This window comes from Panicum hallii, chromosome 1, assembly GCF_002211085.1.
Source record: "Panicum hallii strain FIL2 chromosome 1, PHallii_v3.1, whole genome shotgun sequence".
In the NCBI taxonomy this organism is placed as follows: Eukaryota; Viridiplantae; Streptophyta; class Magnoliopsida; order Poales; family Poaceae; genus Panicum; species Panicum hallii.
In genome coordinates, this window is record NC_038042.1 from 41,004,918 (window position 1) to 41,017,716 (window position 12,799).

A 12,799-nucleotide genomic window follows, 5' to 3' on the forward strand; every position below is an offset into this window, starting at 1 on the left:
TCGGCCCGAGGAGTGGACATACCCCCCACCACATGTATTTGCTTCTTTTGGTTACTTTGTTCGACGTGTAGGCATACGTGTTGCTGGGCAACCAGGAATACGGGTTTTGTAGTCGCGCTACAGACGTATGTCCTGCACTTTGGAAGTGCGTATGACCTACAGTCGCTTGTGGTGGATCTGATCCACGAGTCGGAATGAAAGGTAAACGGTTGCTTCGGAATGACCCTGTGGTGTTCTAAGCGTGTGTGTTAGGTTTACCTTGCAAGGGTTGAATCTCGATTCAGAATCGTCCACCTCTCACGATGAAATGAGACTGCTTATCCCCTTTACCACATAGAGTAACAAGAGCAACTTTGTGATTATGAAAGATGATGTTTGGTTAAAGATTCTACCATGTTTGAGTAGTTATAGGTGCTTACCTAGAATGGTTAATCCACTAGAACCTGAAAGCTAAAAGTTGAAAGTAAGGATCTACTCTTTGTTGCTTTTCAGCTGAAAACACTACCCAAAGCTAAAAGCCTTCATAAGTCTAGTTACATGGCTAAGTATACCATGAGACGGGTAAGCCTTGCTGAGTATTAGTATACTCAGCCTTGCTAGTTGAATGTTTTTCAGGTGATATCTGTGAAGACCCTACTCTTTCCTTGCCTTGGCCCTGTGCTCTTCCAGATGATTGGTCCGTGGAATGGGATCCGTCCCCGGCCAGCACTGGTGATATCGAGTGATGTCGTGCCCGGGCTTAGCATGACATCCGTCTTGTCAACGTGCTGTAGATCATCACGTATGATTTCCGCTGCTAAAACCATAACTTTATCAGTTTGTATTGTTTTCTTTAAATTTGAAACTTTGCTCTATTGTGGAAACTCTTGTAATATGATTCCCTGTGATGTAAAATATAATGGTGATTGTATCTCTGGACTCACCTTCGTGTGAGGTAACCTTATTTGATCCTGTGTATCGGTGGTTTATCGGGACGTTACCCGACAGGCCAAGGGATTATACCGTTTGAAGTACGTCGGAGCCCTCTGGAATGGACTCGCGTACTTGAGCCGGTATAATTCAGGTTGGTTCTGCCACAAGGCCGGGGCGCGACAGAGGCCGGGGCGGAGCGCCATTAATGGCGCTTCGGCCCTTCGCGCGTGTCGCGGGGTGGCGTGGCGGCGGGGGCGCCGAGCGCGGCACATGGAGAGGGGCCGGGTGCTGTGCGCACAGGGCAGCGCGGGCGGCGAGGCGGGGTGCAGTAGCGGCGGGTGGCGCGTCGCCACGGCTCGGCCGTGCGCGCGAAGCGACGGTCGGCACGGCGGGCGGCGCGGCACGCGGTGCACGCGCGTGCACGCGCGTGGGCACGGGCAGCCGGGCACAGGGGCGCGTGTGCGCGGGGAAGGGGGCGGCCGGCGGCCGGCGCGGCGGGGCGCGGCCAGGTGTGCGTGCGGCCGGCGCGGCACGCGCGGAAACAGGACGCGCGCGTGCGCGCGGCGCGGCGCGTCGCGGGTTCGGGGCGAGGGCGCGGGCGACGGGCGGCGCGGCGCAAGGCCCGGCCACGCGGGGCACGCGGGGCACGGCAGTGCACGGCCGTGGAAGCAGAGGGAGAAGGGAGGAACAGGGAGAAGAGGAGGGGAGAAAGGAAAAGGAGAAGGGGAAAAGAGAAAAGGGAAAAGAGGAGGGAAAATGGAAAGGAAAAAGGAAATGGGGAAAAAAAAGAAAAATGGGGAGGGGAGAAAGAGCGACGCGTGCCGGCGGGATTCGCGTGCGCGACGCGCGCACGCAGCGCGAGGGGACCAGCGAGGGGGAAAGGAAAACGCGTCGGCGCCAATCGCGGCGGCGGCCGCGGCCGGTCGGCCACGCGCGCGCGGGATTCGCACGCTGCGCGAGATAGGACTTGCGCCGGCGCTGATTGCGGAAAGCGGTCGCGCGCGGTTGTCGTGACGCGGTGGCGAGGGTTGAGGCGGTGCGTGCGGGCGTTGTGCGGCACAGGGCGGGGAACGTAATTGGCTCGCGTCGGCTGTCAGGATGGCGGGGAAAGGTAGAGGGTTAAAGTTAGGGTTCGACGACGAATAAGTTTTTGGTCGGAATGCGTTAACGCATGTTTTAATTTGGTAAATTTTCAGGGCATCACACGAACTTTCCGCAGTTCAACCAGGGAAACAACAATAATCGTTGTTTCAATTGTGGCAATTCATCGCACTTCATCAGAGATTGCCCTCAACCTAGGAAATCATTCCAAGGGCAGACGTCCAACTCAAGCAGCAAAGGCAAGGGCAAGAAGCAAGTTGTGCAAGTCCACCAAGGGAGGGTGAATTTCACAACTCTCTCTGAACTTCCCGAGGGTGCACCAATAATGACAGGTACATTCACTATACACCATCAACCTGAAGTTATACTTTTTGATTCTGGTGCAACTCATAGTTTTATCAATTCAAAGTTTGGGACAAAAGTAGGCTTGGATTACTATACTACTAAAGGAGCATATATGATAGCGACTCCTGGCGGTAAAATTGTCTCAAATCAAATCTGTAGAAATGTGCCAATTCAGTTGGGTAGCAATCTGGTAAAGACAGATTTACTTGTATTAAATCTAGAAGGAATGGATATCCTACTAGGCATGGATTGGATGACTAGGCACTGAGTATCATTAGATATCTCATCCCGAACAGTTGAGATAAACTCACCCTACCAAGGCACTACTGTTCTTTATCTCTCACGACGGAAGTGCATCAACTCTTGTGCCTATGCTGTAGAAGGAATCAAACTAGAGGACATCCCTATTGTATGTGAGTACCCAGATATTTTTCTGAATGATTTGCCTAGGATGCCTCCTTATAGGGACATTGAGTTTGTTATAGAACTACAGCCCGGCACAGCCCCCATCTCAAAGAGGCCATATCGTATGCCACCTAATGAGCTGGCCGAATTGAAAATTCAACTTTAAGACCTCCTTGATAAAGGTTTTATTCACCCAATTGCTTCACCATGGGGATGTCCAGCCCTATTCGTGAAGAAAAAGGATAATAGTCTAAGACTATGTGTAGACTATCGTCCTCTCAATGCGGTAACCATAAAAAAAATATCCTCTTCCCCGCATTGACATCCTGTTCGATCAATTAGCCGGGGCCAAGGTATTCTCTAAAATTGACCTTCGCTCTGGATATCATCAAATAAAGATTAGGCCTAGTGACATTCCAAAAACGGCATTTTCCACCAGATATGGACTATATGAATATCTGGTTATGTCTTTTGGTCTTACCAATCCACCAGCATATTTCATGTATCTTATGAACTCAGTCTTCATGCCAGAGCTCGATAAATTCGTGGTGGTATTTATCGATGATATCCTGATCTATTCCAAAAACCTAGAAGATCATGCAAGATATCTCCATGTGGTTCTTCAGAGATTGAGAGACCACCGTTTATATGCCAAATTCTCCAAATGTGAGTTTTGGTTGGATACAGTTAAATTTCTAGGTAACACCATCTCTAGTGACAGCATATCCGTCGATCCGAGTAAAGTACAGGAAGTACTGGATTGGAAGCCTCCTACTTCAGTCCATCAAATCCACAGTTTTCTTGGTCTAGCTGGCTATTAACGTTGTTTCATCCCTGACTTTTCTAGAATAGCCAAGCCCATGACCGAATTACTAATGAAAGGAGTTAAATTCTCCTGGAATAAGAAATATGAAGAAGCATTCCACACCCTAAGAGCACATCTCACTACTGCTCCAGTTTTGGCTCAACCAGATAATTCTAAACCTTTTGACATTTATTGTGATGCTTCGGGCATTGGACTTGGTTGTGTACTTATGCAAGACAACCGAGTAATTGCTTATGCATCACGAGCACTCAGGACTCATGAACAGAACTATCCTACACATGATCTTGAACTGGCAGCTGTTATTCATGCACTTAAAATTTGGAGACATCATCTGATAGGTACTAAGTGCAACATTTATACTGACCATAACAGCCTCAAGTACATTTTTACGCAAGCAGATCTAAATATGAGGCAAAGACGTTGGCTGGAACTTATAAAGGATTATGATCTAGAAGTGCACTATCACCCAGGCAAGGCCAACATGGTTGCGGACGCACTTAGCCGCAAGGCGCACTGCTCTTGCTTATCAGTAGAAACCTTTAGTGAAACTCTCTGCTGGGAAATGAGAAAACTCAATCTTGAGATTATTCCTCAAGGTAGTTTAAATCATATCACAGTTGAGACTACACTTAAGGATAGCATCATCATGGCACAACAGCATGATGAAGGTGTCAACATCATTAAGCAGATGTTAGCCCAAGGAGAGGAAAAATACAAGTGTTTCCAATTGGATCACAAGGGGATTCTATGGTTCAATGGGCGTATTGTTGTACCCAAGGACCATCAGCTTCGTAAGCAGATATTGGACGAGGCACATCTGTCTAAGTTTTCCTTGCACCCCGGCGGTACCAAGATGTACCAAGATTTGAGACAAAACTTCTGGTGGACTCGCATGAAAAGAGAGATTGCAAAGTATATCTCGGAGTGTGACATTTGTCAAAGAGTTAAAGCCAGTCACTTAAAGGTTGCTGGCATTCTTCAACCTTTACCCATTCCTTCTTGGAAGTGGGAAGATATCAGTATGGATTTTATTGTTGGTTTACCCAACACTTCCCAAAGGCATGATTCTATAAGGGTAATTGTTGATCGATTAACCAAAACCGCCCATTTTCTTCCCGTGCATACTACTTACAATGCTAAAAAGTATGCCGAGATTTATCTTGACCAAATCGTTCATCTCCATGGAATACCTAACGATCATTTCTAATCGTGGAGCACAATTCATTGCTAATTTCTAGGAGCAACTTCAACATTCTCTTGGGACCAAGTTAATTTGAAGTTCTGCATATCATCCGCAGACTGACGGACAAACAGAAAGAGTAAATCAAATCTTAGAAGATATGCTTAGAGCCTGTGTAATCCAGTATGAAAAGAATTGGGACAAATGCTTATCTTTGGCGGAATTTTCCTACAATAATAGTTATCAATCGAGTCTCAAGATTGCTCCATTTGAAGCATTATACGGTCGCTGATGCCAAACTCCTTTGAGTTGGTCTCAAACCGGCGAACGTAAAATCTTTGGACCCGATCTTATTACTGAAGCAGAAAAGAAAGTGAAGATCATTCAAAGTAATCTAAAGGCAGCCCAATCTCGACAAAAGAGCTACGCAGACAAATGAAGAAAACCATTACAGTTTGAAGTTGGTGATTTCATATATCATCGAGTATCTCCTACCAGAGGTATTCAACGGTTCGGCACAAGAGGAAAACTTGCTCCTCGATATGTTGGACCTTTTGAAATTCTCGAAGTCTGTGGACCCGTAGCTTATCGCCTTCAACTTCCTCCTCAAGTAGTAGCTGTTCATAATGTCTTCCATGTGTCTCAACTTAAGAAGTGTATCAAAACCCCTACCGAGATCATCGACTAACAAGCCATTGAAATCAGATCAGATCTGTCTTATACTGAGCACCCGATCCGAATACTAGATACCAAGGAAAGAAGCGTAAGAAGAAAGACCATCAGGATGTTTAAAATTCAATGGAACCATCACACTAAAGAAGAAGCGACTTGGAAAACCGAGTCATATCTCCAACACAACTTTCCAGACTTCCTTAAAGCCAATCTACATATCTAATCATCCGATTTCATCCTATTCTGGAATCTCAGGACGAGATTCATTTTAGGGGGGGAAGGCTGTGACATTCAGGTACTTACGAAATAGGCATGCTAAATTCTAGTATATGTTGTGCTTGTTAGAATGAAGTGTGTGTTGCTTTGATCAATGCTTTTAAAACATAAATGCAAGTAAAGGGTATTTTTGTAATTATGGAAAAATTAGGGTTCTTTTGCTAAATGTGTTTGAAGGTAGGGTAATTTCAATTTGTATGAGGGTTAATTTTGTAAAGGCAAGAATTTACTTTTAAACCACTATAAGAAGTAGAATCAGCATAAGGTTTCAATTGGAATGTGAATTTTAAATAGGTTTTATGTGAAATTTGATAGTTTGTCGGATTTCGAAATAGTTTCAAAACCCTAATTCTTTTGAAGCTGACCCTTAAAGCAAAGTTGTAGATCTTTTTAAACTCTATACTTTTGCTTTTGGGCATATTTTCATTTGGGCTATGTTTTGAAAGAAAATTTTACTTTATAGTGCACTCCTTGTTCTTTTGGAAAATTACGGAGGGGTCCTCATCGTCTTCCTCTCCCCCCTACCTCTCTGTTTCTCTCTGCTCCTCTGCTCCACTGCCTGCCGCCCTTCGCCGGTGAGCTCCCGCGCTACCAGCTGCCCTCGCCGCTCTAAACCCCATCACCTGGCCCTCCAGCTCACCCGGCCGCCGCTCGCCCGACCCTACTGGCTTTTCCCCACCCTGCCATGTCGTGCCGCCGTCGTCCGAAGCCGCCTCATCACGCCGCCGGTCGCCAGCAGCTGCTCCAGCTTGCTCATGCCCCTTCTTGTTCCCGCAGCACAGCCAGGAGTCCTCCTCAACTTCTTCTACTTCCTCGCACGGTCGCATTTCGCTTCCTCAGCTTCTTCTCCGCTCGGCACCGTCGCCACAGCTCCACCACACTCTCTCCTCACCGTTGTCAGCCACCTCCGCCGCCTCACACCCGCAATCCCATGCTCCATCGGCACCACTACACCCCACTAAAGCTCCCTGACCAGTTCTTCTCCATCCACTCGTGCTTACGCCACCAGAACGCCACGCCGGCAGTCCTGTCCACCGCCGCCGTTCGGCCTCACTGTCGTCCCGGCGCTCCGCCCCCTCTCGGCCACAGTGTGTGGTAGTGGTGGTCAAGTGTTTGAAAGTACTAGCCACATAACGTAAATATGGTATGCGGTAAGCCTAATACCTGATTGGACCGGCTAGTGGACTTACCCCACCACTCGAATTTTGGTCTTGTTGCACACACGCACCGACGTGTGGGAATACGTTCTGCATAGCAGATAGGAGTAGGGTCATACAGTCATGTTGTAGACATACATCCTGCATATTGGATGTGTGTATGGTCCTGCAGTCGCTTATGATGGCCCTGATCCACGCCCCAGAATAAGATGGAAATGGTTGCCCGGAAAGGAAAGTTTCCAAGCGTGTGAGTTAGGATCCCTTGCAAGGTTATGAAATCCAATTCAGAATCGTCCGTTTCTCATGAAGATTGAGACTGCTTGATATATCTGCCACATAGAGTAATAACAGTAACAGTTAATGGAAAAATTTTGATGTATGCTTAATATCTACCTTGCTTAACTAGTATAGGTGCTTACCTAGAATGGTTAAAAGAAACTAGAATCTGAAAGCTAAAATATGAAAGTAAGAACATAATCTTTGTTACTTTTCAGCAAAAGAAAACTAGAGCCGATCAACCTATCATGGTCTAGTTATGGGCTAAGTATACCCAATGTCGGGTAAGCCTTGCTGAGTATTAGTATACTCAACCTTCCTAGTAATATGGTTTTCAGGTATGTCGGTCGTGACTCAAGAGGATAGTCTGACTTGGCCTAGCACTGTTCCGCTTGGCTGGTCCGTGGAATGGGATCCGTCCCGGGCCGGCAATGACCCTTCAATGTAACGTCATGCTTTGGGCTAAGTGTGGTGCCTACCGCTGCGACGTATGTAGTCGCATTGTTTTTCCGCTGCTAACTCTGAATACTGTCTGTTAAATTTGAAGTTTCGAACAATACTTGTATAAATTTGTATTAGTTAGGATGAAACAAAACCTTTGTGTAATAATGTTTAAATTATCTTGTGGAATAAAAGTTGCGAGCTATTGTAAGGCTGGACTCTCTTCGTGCGAGGTAAATCTACATTAATCCTGTGTAACCGTGGTTGAATCAGGCGGTGACCCGACAGACCAATGAGTTGTTCCGTTTGAAGTGCGCTGAGCTTCTATCGCCTACCTAAGCGAGGACTAGCACGCTTGAGCTGGAATAATTCAAGCGGTTCTACCACATATAATGCTATTCATGCAACCAAGTATAACACTATAAGAAGGAATCATGAATGCTTACTTAAATCTGAAGTATGTAGCAGCATCTGAAGAGGTACAAGTTGGAGAAGAGCACTGACAGGCCCCGCACCCCTCCGAACTACCCCCTCACTCTCTCTCTACTCTAAACACAAGCTAGGCAAGGCTTTGCCTTTGGAATGAGGCTGAAACGATCTCTTGGATAGTGTGTCCTCCTTCTTACCCCCTCCTCTAATACTTATAGGTGTGGGCAGGGGGTTTCGGCTGGCGAAATAGGTGAAGTCACCTGGAACCGACATTGGGAGAAGCTGTGGAGGTGCCTTGTGGAAGGGAAAGGTCAGTGGAGCTCAGCCTGGTTCGGCCAAACTGGCCTTGGCTCCCACCGCCTTATCCTTTGGCAGGGTGGCTGCCTAGTGGGCCCTTGGTTCTGGGTGATACAAGCCAAGTTGTGTCGGTTTACCCCCTCTGGTGGGCCCATGGATCCTTATGCTTGTGCCTGATTGGCCGGAAGGGTGTTACCCTTGGATTGAGAGGCATGTTTCCTTGCTCTTGAGATGTGTTTTCTCCTCTAATTGATCCGCATACAAATATTCAACAACACTTGTGGAATTTGTTAGTAATAACCCCTACCACTAATGTTGATGCTTGTCTTTCTAGTGTTTATGCAGGAATTGACACCCAAAATGTGGTACTTAAGCGCTGTCAACAACATCCCCACTCTTAGCCTTTGCTCATCCTCGAGTGAAGGAGAAAGGACTAATGTGGAGCACGACTTCTTATGGTAAGGATCAACATGTAAGATATTCAAAGCCATACCTGAACTTGTGAACTTTTGAAGTGTCTATCATGTTACCTTGGGTGGTTGATGGCTAGAACGGTCTTGATCCAAATCCCCTCTACTCCTTCTATCTAAGTAACTTGGGTTTTTGGCAATGTAATTTTTTTTCAAAAGATAACCTTACCTAGCTCCTCAAATGATTCTCTTAAATCACTCAATGTGTATTATCCTCACCAAGGCACTAACTTGCCTTTCTTTGCCCTACTTCTAATGAGGCTTATGTGGAGCTCAAGGTAGGGATAAAGATGAGGCATACCTGCATCACATATGTTGCTAAGCCAAGGACCGGATCCAAGTAGAATAGAAACCATACAACCTGATCAAGATGTGCAAGTGTGTGGATGGAATATGGTGGAAAGGCGTTGGACTCCCTTTGTATGGTTCCATCTCTCTCCTTGTTCTCTTTCTTTTGGACATGGGCTATCTTTGTCTCTCTCTTTTTCATGCTTTGAGCATGGCTTTATTTCTTCATTTTTTTTTTGCATAGCCCATGTCTCTTTTGCAAGGATACTTTCTGAAGAGAGGTCACAACACATGTGGAGTTTTATTTGGTGGATGGATGAATGGGATAATACTAGCTTCCAGTGTAGAAGTCTAGTATGTGGAAGTAGAGTGTACGTGATCTTGATCATGAAAGTATGAAGGATATTCCACAAGGGCCACAACAATCTGGCATAGCTCAACATGATAGCAAGCAGCATATGTGTATCAGTTTTTCAATAAGATCATCATATGGCTTTGGTAGGACGGAGGCATATCACTAAGGAGCTAGCTAGGCCATTATTTTTTAAGATAATTTCCCCAAGTACTTTGGATAGAACAGAGAAAGGTTCATTTTATCATACCATATCTCAAATATCAACAACATAGGTAGCATGCTTCCCTAAAGATATAGGTTCACAAGCAACTAGGAGCAAGCCAGGAATATAGCACATGTATGCCAACCATTAAGATCATGTTTTGAGCCAAGGTTCATTTTAATTATGAGTTTAATTTCTTTAATGGTCAGTGTTGGAAACGGAGTTGGCCCTAATCACCCACTTGAAGGTGGACCTATACCTAGGAACACCCACTCACTCTATAGTGGACAGCTTTATAATTTCAAATTACTTAGTGTCTTTTGGTCCTTTTTGGCTGCAGGGCCGACCTTCTAGCTCCCAGGTGGTAGAGCCAACCTACAGATGAAGCTTGGACCGTTATGATCTCGGGGGCAAAGCCAACCTTCGATAGATCACAATCCACGCACTAAGTAGTTAGAAACTATAGAAGCAGATTGGGAGACCAACTCTTTTGAACAACACTTTATTACACGAACAACAATATTACACGAGAGTGTGAACACTTCTTAAGTGGCTATCCTAGCACTCATTCACACACTCACCTCGCACTACAACCCCAACTCTCTCTAATGCTTGTTGCTTGTATGTGTTGTTGCCTCTTAGGTTACTAGGGGAGGGAGAGGGGGTTCTCATATATATAGACCATGGCGATACATATGGTGATGACATGTGTCCCCTACTCTAAAACCTTCCTAGATATTTTCTACTTTACCATACAACAAAAGATATTTTAGAATATTCCTAGATATTTTTTTTCACTTGCCATATAAGACAAGTGACTCTAGAACTTTCCATAAATATTTATATCCATGGTAATATCTTCACCTTCAAAATATCTTTTTTCTTACATGGTCAAGAGTATTCTAGAAGATTGACTTGCTTTCTTTCAATACTCCCCCTCAAGGCAATCTTCTCACGATAGTTGCTTTGTCGACCATGCCAAGCGCCTCCCGAAATCTCTCAAACTTTTCCCTATGAAGGCTTTTGGTGAACATATCGGCATTTTGCTCTTCAATCTTGATAGGCACCATCTCAATTTCATCCTCAAGGACCTTTTCTCTTATATAATGGTAATGAACTTCTATATGTTTGGTCCTTGCATGAAAAACTGGATTTTCAGCCAATCGGATAGAAGATAAGTTATCGCAGAAAATCCTTACTTGGTACTCTGTTGGCTGATGTAGATCCTTCATCAATTGTTTAAGCCAAGTGCTCTCTTGTGCTGCCATTGTTGCTGATCGGTATTTTGCTTTGGTGCTTGATAATGCCATAGTAGGTTGTCTCTTGCTACACCAAGATATAATCCTGGATCCAAGACTGAAGGAATACCCGGTTGTTGATCTTCGTGTATCATAGTCTCCGGTATAGTCAGCGTCACAATAGCCAACCAACTGACACCAAAATTGATGGTACCCTTGACATACCTTAAAATACGCTTGACTGCATCAGATGAGATTTCTTTGGATTGCTCATATATCGACTAACCACACCAACGGAGTAAGCAATATCGGGACGGGTTAGTGTAAGATATATGAGACTTCCAACCATTTTTTGATACATGGTCACATCCTCCAAGTTCTTATCATCATCCACTTTGAACTTCATATTAGAATCCATAGGAGTAGAGATAGGTTTGCAGTCAAGCATGCCATACCTTTCAAGAATATATTTGGTATATTTTTGTTGACCTAAGAATATTCCCTCTTTTGTATGCTCCACCTCCAATCCAAGGAAATGCTTTAAATCTCCAAGCTCCTTCATTTGAAATCGGATGGAGAGATTCTTTCTAATCCTTTGTATCTCCTCAACATTGTCTCCCGTGATAATTAAGTCATCAACATAAACAAGAACTATTGCTATTCTTCCTTCTTTAAAGTTCACAAACAAACTAGAATCCGATGGAGCAACCTTAAAATCATTTTGAATAAGGAACCCACTGATCTTTCCATACCATGCTCTTGGGGCTTGTTTAAGACCATAGAGTGCCTTCTTCGATTTGCAAATATATTCTGGATGTATCTTGCTCTCAAAGCCTCTTGGTTGCTCCATATATATCTCTTTGACAAGTTCTCCATGTAGCAATGCATTCTTGACATCCAACTGCCATAATCTCCATGATTTAGTTGCTGCCAGTGCAAGTAATACTCGGACAGTTGTAATCTTGGCAACCGGACTAAATGTTTCTTCATAATCCAGTCCATACTGTTGAGAGAATCCCCGAGCAACAAGTCGAGCTTTATACCTCTCAATTGAGCCATCAGAGCGAGTCCTTATCTTATATACCCATTTGCAGGACATTGGTCTCACATCCTTTGGTTTTGGCACTAATTCCCATGTTTGATTTCCTTTTAGTGCTTCAATTTCCTCCTTCATAACATTTTGCCACTCTTGACTTTTTTTTGCTTCTTCATATGAAGATGGCTCAATAGGTAATTCATCAGTGAGGGCAATAAACCCATACCTTGGAGGTGGCCCTGTTTTCCTTGTTATCCTCCGTAATTTTGGATAGGCTCTTGAACCTTCTTTTGAGCTGGCCAATGTACACCCATTTTCCATGGGCTCTTCCCCTTGCTTGGAGAATGATCCGGAGTGGGGATCTGCTCCTCTCCTTGTACTTCTTCTAGAACCTTCTCAATGCCATCATGAGACTCCTCTTGAATCTCTTTCGGTACCTCCACCAAGTCATGAGATTCCGGCAACGCAACCTTCTCAGGGGACCACCATGCCGAAGCTTCATCAAACACCACATTCCTTGAGATGTGGCATTTCCCCGTGGTTGGATCACAGCACCTCTAACCTTTCCGTGCATCATCATAGCCCACAAAGATGCATCGAATTGCCTTCTTTTCAAACTTGCTCCTTAGGTGGTCTGGCACAAATACGTAGCATACACATCCAAAGACCTTGAGATGGCTTACCGTTGGCTTCACCTTCCATAGCATCTCATGAGGAGACTTGAATCCCAACTTTGATTGTGGGGGCCTATTAATCACATAGGCTGCTGTCCTCATACACTCAGCCCAGAACCTTCCAGGAATAATCTTTGCATGGAGCATACTTCGACATATTTCTGCAAGATGCCAATTCTTTCGATCTGCAACCCCATTTTGTTGTGGGGTATGAGGGCA